Source organism: Rhinolophus sinicus, chromosome 18, assembly GCF_057876585.1.
Source record: "Rhinolophus sinicus isolate RSI-liver-muscle chromosome 18, RSI-T2T, whole genome shotgun sequence".
Lineage (NCBI taxonomy): Eukaryota > Metazoa > Chordata > Mammalia > Chiroptera > Rhinolophidae > Rhinolophus > Rhinolophus sinicus.
In genome coordinates this window covers 89,662,849-89,673,155 of record NC_142518.1, presented here as the reverse complement: position 1 = coordinate 89,673,155, position 10,307 = coordinate 89,662,849, and positions in this window count along the sequence as shown.

Here is a 10,307-nt window from a genome sequence, read left to right as displayed (position 1 = left end):
AGGCTCTTTCAACAGCTGGGTCTTATAGGCAGCTGGTGGGTTGCAATAGGCCTAGAGGACCCTGGTACATTTGCTAAGCTGTGTCAGGCCCACTACTGATGGCAGCCAACCTAGTTTCACAGCGAGTCCACCCCATGTTTCCACTTGTGGCATAGGCTGCAGCCAATCACATATAGATTTGTGGCTCTTACAAAGTAGCTATGGACCAGTAATAGGCAAGGGTGAAATTAGCCTGCACAAGGAACCTCCCAATAGACACCAGAAACAACACACACAGAGCTTCAGACCACAGAAAAGCACTACATGATCAGCTTCACAAGTTGCACACCCAAAGGGGCAGGGGTCTCAGCAAGACTGTGAGCATAGCCAATCTTCACAGTCAATCTGCCTGTCAGTCAGTCCCACCCACTGACATTACAAAAGCAATCAAGGCTCAAATACAACAGGAGGACACACAAAGATAATTAAGGGACACTCCTGGAATGCAAACACAGGAAATCAAGAAAATTGCACCATTGAACCTCACAGGACACATACTACATAAGACCATCCAGCAAAGACTGAAAGACATGGGAGATCTCCTAATACATAGAAGCAAACAGAGAGGTAGCCAGAATGAGGAAACAAAGAAACATGTCCCAAATAAAAGAACAGAAGAAAACCCCAGAAAAAGAGCTAAATGACCTAGAAGGGAAGGCATTTGGAACGATGGTTGAGAAAGTTTAAATGATTTTAAAGTACAAATTGGTAGTTACAAAATAGTCAAGGGTGTGTGAAATCTAGTAGGGGAAATATAGACAATAATATTGTGAAATCTTTATAGTATCGGATAAGTACCAGACTTATCAGAAGGATCATTTTATAAATTATATAAATGCTTAACACTGTACACCTGAAACTATTATAAAATGATACTGAGTGTCAACTACAATTTAAAAATATGTAGTCACTGAATGTGAAGTATATACAAGGTCTGGCAATTAAGTTCGTGAACTTGTTGCAACGATGTTGCTAACCTTTTTTTATATTAGAGGGATTATTCATTATGAATTTGTACCAACTGGACAAACAGTTAACCAACTTTATTATTTGGAAGTACTGAAAGGGCTGCATGAAAAAGTTAGATGACATGAACTTTTAGCCAACAATTCATGGCTCTTGCATCACAACAATGCACCAGCTCAAACGGCAGTGTCTGTGAGAAAGTTTCTGGTCAGTAAACAAATAACTGTAGTGAAACACCCTCCTTACTCACCTGATCTGGCCACCAAAGACTTCTTTCTTTACCCAAAGATAAAGGAAACATTGTAGGGAAGACATTTTGATGGCATTAAGGACATTGAGGGTAATACAATGAGAGCTGTGATGGCCATTCCAGAAAAAGAGTTCCAAAATTGCTTTGAATGGTGGATTAGGTGCTGGTGTTGGCGCATAGCTTCCCAAGGGGAGTACTTCAAAGGTGACTGTAATGATATTTAGCAATGAGGTATGTAGCACTTTCTATGATGAGTTCGCGAACTTAATTGTCAATCCTCATATAGGGACTATAGTCATTGGTATTGTAATAATTATGTACAGTGTCAGATGAATAGTAGACTTGTTGGGGTTATCACTTTGCGAGGTGTGTAAATGTCTAATCACTATGTTGTTTTGTATACCTGAAAAAATTAAAAAATAATAATAATAAATAACTAAATGAGATGGGGGTAACCAAACCACCACAGATAGAGTGTAAAACACTAGTTATAACAACACTTAAGGAACTTAGCGAGAAATTCAATACAGAGATGATAAACATAAAGAAGGACATAGAAACCATAAAAAACAGTCAAAAATAAATAATACAATAACTGAAATGAAGAACATGCTAGAAGGAATCAACAGAAACTTAGATGAAGGAGATGACCAAATCAGCAATTTAGAAGACAGGGTAGCATAAAACACTCAATCAGAACAACAGAAATATAAAAAAAATAATTTTATAAAATAAAGATAGTTTAAGGGACCTATGAGACAATATCAATCATAGCAACATTAGCATCATAAAAGTGCCAGAAGTAGAAGAAAGGGAACAAAAGTTTAAGAACCTGTAAGAAAAAATAATAACTGAAAATTTCCCTAACCTGGTGAAGGAAATGGACACACAAACCGAGGAAGTGCAGAGAGTCCCAAACAAGATAAACCCAAACAGGCTTACACCAAGACATATCACCATGAAAATGGGAAAAATAGAAGGTCAAGAGAGAATTCCAAAAGCAGCAAGACAAAGACAACTACTTACTTACAAGAGAGCTACCATAAGACTATCAGCAGATTTCTCAACAGAAAAATTTCAGTCCAAAAGGGAGTGGCAGGAAATATTCAAAGTAATAAAAAGAACGAGGCCTACAACCAAGACTACTCTACCCAGCAAGGCTATCATTTAAAATTGAAGGAATTTAAAGAGCTTCCCACACAAGAAAAAGCGAAAGAGATTCATTACCAACAAGCCAGTATTATAAGAAACTTTAAAGGGAGTTTTTTTTTTTTTTAAAAAAAGAGGAGGTGGGGAAACAAACAAACAAACAAACAAAAAGTTCAAAAATATCAATAATAAAATGGCAATAACTATGTACCTATCAATAATCACTTTATTCATATATTCATTTACTTATTTTTATTGGGGAAGGGGAACAGGACTTTATTGGGGAACAGTGTGCACTTCCAGGACTTTTCTCCAAGTTAAGTTGTTGTCCTTTCAATATTAGTTGTGAGGGTTCTGTTCAGCATCAAGTTGTTGTTCTTTCAGTCTTAGTTGTAGAGGGCACAGCTCAGCTCCAGGTCCAGTTGCTGTCGCTAGTTGCAGGGGGCACAGCCCACCATCCCTTGCGGGAGTCGAACCGGCAACCTTGTGATTGAGAGGACACGCTCCAACCAACTAAGCCATCCGGGAGCTCAGCGGCAGCTCAGCTCAAGGTGCCGTGTTCAATTTTAGTTGCAGGGGGCGCTGCCCACCATCCCTTGCAGGACTTGAGGAATTGAACTGGCAACCTTGTGGTTGAGAGCCCACTGGCCCATGTGGGAATTGAACCGGCAGCCTTCGGAGCTAGGAGCACAGAGCTCTAACTGCCTGAGCCACTGGGCCAGCCCAATAATCACATTAAATATAAATGGATTAAATGCTCCAATCAAAGACATAAAGCAGCTGAATAGATACAAAAACAAGAGCCATACATATGCTGCATACAAGAGACCCAAATCAGATCAACAGACACACATAGACTGAATCTAAAAGGATGGAAAAAATTATTTAATGCAAACACAAACAAAATAAAAGCTGGGCAGAAATAGTGCAATAGTTATATCAGACAAAATAGACTTTAACACAATGGCTTTTGTAAAAGACAAAGAAAGATATACATAATGTTATAGTGATCAATCCAAAAATAGGACATAACACATATAAACAACTATGCATCCTACAAAAATATATAAAACAAATATTGATTGACATAAAGGGAGAGGTCAACATTAACACAATCATAGTAGAGAGCATTAGTTCCCATTGAAACCAATGCTCAGATCTTCAGGACAGAAAATCAACAAGGAAAGAGAAGCGTTAAATGACACACTATTTGAGATGGATTTAATTGATAGTTTTAGAACATTTCGCTTTAAAGCAATAGAATATACATTCTTTTCAAGTGCACATAAAACATTTTCCAAGTTAGGCAAAATTTTAGGTGACAAAACAAGTGTCACTAAATTTAAGAAGATTGAAATCATATCAGGCATCTTCTATGACCACATTTGAATAAAACTAAACATCAGTTACAAAAAGATTTAAAACAAAACAAAACAAAACAAACAAAACAACAACTTAAAAACACAGAAACACATAGAGGGTAAATAACATGCTATTAAACAATGAATAGGTTAATGATTTGATCAAAGAAGAAATCAAAAGATACCTTGAGACAAACGAAAATGAAAACACAATGACCCCAAATCTATGGGACACAGCCAAAGCAAACCTAAGAAGGACAATCATTTCAATGCAGGCCTACTTCAAGAAAGAAGAAAAAATGTCAAATAAACAGTCTAACCTTACACCTAAGGAAACTGGAAAAAGAACAGCAAACAAAGCTCAAAGAGAGTAGAAGGAAGTAAATAATAAAGATCAGAGCAGAAATAAAAAAAAATACAAAAGATCAATATAATCAAAAAGTGGTCATTTGAAAATTTAAACAAAGTTGGCAAACTTTTAACCAGACTCAGATGACATCACAGAAATGGTAGCGTGAGGAGTGCCTCTTGAAATCCCCCCTGGAATTTACCACAAATTGAACAATTATAATTTCACAAAGGACTCCCTGCACCACACGCAGGCAAGTCTAAGAGACACACAATTGGAATCATCTAAAGGTAGGCACATTGGACAAGCAGCGGAGGAGGGATTGGGAAGTACAGAGGCATGCTGCAGGCCACAGGCTGCAAGACTCACAGCAGATCTCAGAGGGTCCCTGAAGTCCAGAGCTTATCATAGTCCTGAGAGAGGGAAGAATGCAGACTAATAGCACTCCTCTAAGGCCCAGAGTCCCGCCAGATGATCACCATCAAACATGGCAGAACTCAGTGCACACGGCAGAGACCTCAGAGCAAAGACTGAGGGAAGAAGAGTGAGAACAATGGTTTAAGCCCTCACTGCAAAGCAAAGGATGGGAGACACAGACACGGAGCCTGGCAGACCACTTCCTACCCTCCCAGAGATTGCCCCACCCCCACACTCCCAGAGTTAGAAGTGGAACAGTTTCAGTGTCAGATCAAAACAACAGAATATTTACAGCTCTGAGACCTACAGCCCCACAGCAACAGATTCACAGCAAAACTAATTCTGGCTAAAGAAAAGGAACTGTAGGGACAAGACAACTGGATGATGTTAGTCACCATTGCTCACAGCCACCTCTTACAACCCACCCTTCCCTGCCCCCACCTATGTGGGCAGATGCCTGCAGGAGTAACCAGAGCTGATGAAATACAAAGCTCTGAAACTGGTTGCAAGAAGACCTTTGGGACTTCAGAAGTTCTACAACCTCCCTATGGAGGTGATGCATGGACACCCAGGCAACCTGCTCACAGAGGAGAAGCTCACCTTCAAGGGAACACCCCTAGTCATGTGAGAAGCCAGAACAGTGCAGAATAAAATATGATGCTACAGTTTCAGAGAGAATAAAAGTCTGCAGCATGAGAGAAACTAAAACATTCCACCAAAACCAACTGGAAAGCAAAAGAAAGACTTCTTCCTATCAACCTGTAGCAGAACCCACTCCTGTAGATGCCTAGGGAGAAACAGTAATTCATTAATTGCCATGAATAGCCAAGATAGCAAGGCACCTCAGAAAGAAAATGAATTATCCAGAAAATGAACTTAAAGACGTGGATATATATGACTTAAATCACAGAGAATTCATGATTGCAGTTCTGAAAAAAACCTCAATGAGACGCAAGGAAACAGAGAGGATATTTCATGAACTCAGAAACACAATAAAATAACAAAATGAACATTTTACTGAAGGAATTGAAATTAAAAAACAAACAAACAGAATTTCTGGAGATTAAGAACTCTATAAAAGAAATGAAGAAAGAAATGGCCAGCTTACATAATAGAACTGAAGAGATGGAGGAAAGAATCACTGACATCGAAGATAGATATCTCAAAATGACACAGATGGAAGAGGATAGAGACTTGAGAGTCAAAACAAAAAACTGAAAGAACTCTACAAGAACTTTCTGACTCCACCAGAAAGAGCAACATAAGAATAATTGGCATACCAAAAGGAAAAGAAAGAGAGAAGGGAACAGAGAGTATATTCAAACAAATAGTCGATTAAAATTTCCCAAACTTGTGGAAAGAACTGGATCCTGAAATGCAAGAAGGAAAAGGAACACCTAATTACCTCAACCCTAACAGGCCTTCTCCAAGACACATTTTACTGAAGCTGTCAAAAAGTAATGAGAAAGAAAGGATCCTCAAGGTAGCCAGGGAAAAGTAGACAGTAACTTACAAAGGAAAGCCCATAAGGTTATCATCAGATTTTTTCAGCAGAAACTCTACAAGTCAGGAGGGACTGGAATCACATGTTCAAACTATTCAAGGACAGAAATTATCAGCAAAGAATAATATATTCAGCAAAGATATCCTTTAGTTATGACGGAGGAATAAAGACCTTTCAAGAGATGCAGAAGCTGAGGGAATTTTCTATCACAAGAACTGAACTAAAAGGTATACTGAAGGAGGCTATTTGATCTGAAACACAAAAGCAAAATAATGCATAATGATGAGTAGTATTAGGGGCAGACAGAGAGAAGTAGGAAATGACAACTACCACACCAAATATGACACTATGCACTTAAACATAACATACAGGGTAAAGAAGAAACATTTAAAAAATTACCAAAAAACTGAAAAAAAGACAACATTCCCTAACTCATTTTATGAGTCCAACATTACTCTGACACCAAAACGTCGTAAAGATAACACACAATAAATTTAATAAAAACAAAAAAAAAAACTAAAAACAGAAAAAGATAACACACAAAAATGAAGATTACAGACCAATATTCGTGATGAATACAGATACAAAAACCTTAAACAAAATTCTAGCAAATCAAATGCAATAATGCATGAAAGAGATTATACAACACGGCCAAGTGATGGGCACAATGATGGTTCCATATATGCAAATTGTTCAATGTGATACACCACATAAACAAAGTAAAGGAGAAACTCATATGATTATATCAATACATGCAGAAAAACCATTTGACAAGAAGCAACATCAATTTATGATTAAAAAACTGAATAAATTGCACATAGAAGGAAAAAAACACATAATAAAGTCCATATATGGCAATCTCTCAGCTAGTATTATAATGAATGGGAAAAATCTAAGGCTCTTCAGTCTACATTCAGGAACAAAACAGGGTTGTCCCCTATCACCACTGTTTTTCAACATATCAGAAGTTCTAGCCAGAATAATCAGGAAAGAGAAAGAAACAAAAGGCATCCAACACAGGAATTAAGAAGTTATATTGTCACTTTTGCAGATGATATGATGGTCTATATAGAAAACCCTAAAGATTCCACCAAAAAGCTATTAAAATGAATAAATGAATACAGTAAAGTTGCTGGCTAAAAAATGAATGTACAAAAATGCATTGCGTTCCTATGTACTAACAATGAAATCTCAGAAAAAACAAAACAAAGCAAAACAAATTATTTTGCAATTGTGACAAAAAGAATAAAATAACTAGGAATAAACTTAACCAAGGATATGAAGGACCTATACACTCAAAATTATAACACATTTTTAAAAGAAATTGAAGAAGAGACAAAGAAATGGAAAGATATTCCATGTTCATGAATTGAACAATCAACATATTTAAAATGTCCATATTACCCAAATCAATATACATACTTAATGCCATCTCCATCAAAATCCCAATGGAATTTTTTAAAAGAAATATAACAAAAAAAATCATCAGATTTCTATGGAACAACAAAAGATCCCGAATAGACAAATCAATCTTAAGAAAAAAGAAGAGTGCTGGAGGTATCACACTCCCTGACTTCAGCTTGTACTACAGAGCAACAATAATCAAAACAGCATAGTACTGGGAGAAAAACAGATAAATGGACCAATACAATAGAATTGAAAACTCAGAAAAAAAAAAAAAAAAAACTACATAATTCTGGACAGATAATTTTCAACAAGAAGCCAAAAACATACAATGGAGAAAAGACAGTCTCTTCAATAAATGGTGCTGGGAGAATTGGAAAGCCACATGCAAAGAATGAAAGTAGACTTCTATCTGTTACCATGTACCAAAATTAGCTCAAAATGAATCAAAGACCTAAACATAGACCTGAAGCAATAAACTGTGTAGAAGAAAACAGAGGTACTAAACTTATGGACCTTGGGTTCAAATAAGATTTTATGGCTTTGACTCCAAAGGCAAGGGAAGTAAAAACTTAAATAAATGGGACTACTACAAACTAAAAATCTCCTGGACAGCAATAGAAACCATCGAGAAAATAAAGAGGCCACCAACTGAATGGGAGAAGATGTTTGTAAACAATGCCTCTGATAATGGGTTAATATCTAAAATATATAAGGAACTCATACAACTCAACAGCAGCAAGAAAACAATCCAATTAAAAAATCAGCAGAGAACCTTAATAGACATTACTTCAATGAGGACATACAGACGGTCAATAGACATATGAAATGGTGCTCAGCATCACTAATAATCAGAGAAATGCAAATAAAAATCACAATGAGAAATCACCTCACACCAGTTACAATGGTTATCATCAACAAGAGAAATAATACAATGGTTGGAATAGCTGTTGAGAGAAAGGAGATCTCATACACTGTTGGTTGGATGCAGATTAGTCCAGCCTCTATGGAAGGCAGTGTGGAGGTTCCTCAAAAATTAGAATAGAATTAGCATAGGACTCAGGAATCCCTCTCCTGGGTATTTACCCCCCAAAATTGAAAACCTTTATTCCTAAAGATACATGTTGTCTGATAAGTCATTGCAGCTGTATTTATGGCGGCTAAGACATGGAAAAAAGCAGGGTTTCCTTTCATAGATGATTGGTTAAAGAAGATGTGGTATATATACACAGTGGAATACTACTCTGCCATAATAAAAGATGAAATAGTGCCTTTTGTGACAACATGGGTGGATCGAGATATTATTGTGCTAAGTGAAATAAGTCAGGCAGAAAATGTTATTGATATGTGGGATATAAAACTAAAAGCAATAGAGGAACAAGACAAACAAACAAAGAAACAAAAAGTCATAGACATAGACAATACTTTAGTGGTTACCAGAGGTTAACGGGGAGGGGGTGGTAGATGAGGGTAAAAGATTCAAGTATATGCTGATGGAAGGAGAACTGACTCAGTGTGGTGAACATACACGGTGATGTATACATCATGTGTTACAGAATTTTACACTTGAAATCTACGTTTCACTAACCATTCCACCTTAATAAACTAATTAAAACAAACAAACAAAAAAAGCTTTTAATCAGCATCTTTAAGGAAAAAGAGTACTCAAATAAATGCAATCAGAAATGAAAAAGAAGTGGCAGGTGACTCCACAAAAACATAACAACAATATATATGACACATATATAACACATATATATTGCATCTTTTGGAGCAAAATTAATATAAGATTCATTCTTATTTTACCATAATATAACACCAGGTCTATAATATAATATAATATAATATAATATAATATAATATAATATAATATAATATAATATAATATAATATAATATATACTTAGTCTTATGTTAATTTTTGCTCCATAAGATACATTAGCTCTGATTATCTGCCTAGGTTATATTTTCGGGGAAACACGGCATACATATATATACACAATGAGCTATTATATACCAACAAATTGGACAATACAGAAAAAATGTATAAATTCCCTGAAGTATACAAACTTCCAAGGCTAAAACAAGAAGAAACATAAAATTTGAATGGCCTGGTTATGACTAATGATATCTAATCGGTAATCAATAAGCTTACAACAAATAAAAAACCCTGGAATGGATGGCTTCAGATGAGAATTTTCCAAAACATTCAAAGAAGAATTAACACATACCTTTCTATGGATTCCCAAAAATGCAAAAGGAGTGGATGTTCTCAAGGTCATTCTAAGGATGCCACCATTACCCTGACAAAAAAAACGGATGCAGACAGTATAAGAAAATAATTATACTCTAATATCTGTGATGAACATAGATCCAAAAATCCTCAACAAAATATTAGCAAATCAAATTCCACAATACATTAAAATTATGATATACTATGATTAAGCAGGATATATTCTTTGTATACATGATTGGTTTGATATCTGCAAATCTATCAATGCAATACACCACATAAATAAAATGAAAAATAAAAATGATATGATCATATGAATTGATGCAGGAAAAATGTTTGACAAAATCCAGCATTCATATATGATAAAAACTCAGCAAAGTGAGAAGAGAGTGAATATATCTCACCATAATACAGGCCACATATGAAAAGCACACAGCTAATATCATTTTCAATGGAGAAAAGAAAAATCATTCACCTTAAGATAAAAAACAAAGCAAGGATGTCCTCTTTCACCAGTTTTATTCAGCATAGTTTTAAAAGTAAAAGCAACAGCTATCAGGTAAGAAAAAGAAACGAAAGTCACACAAATTGGAAAATAAAATATACAAATATTATTATTTACAAATGACATGATCT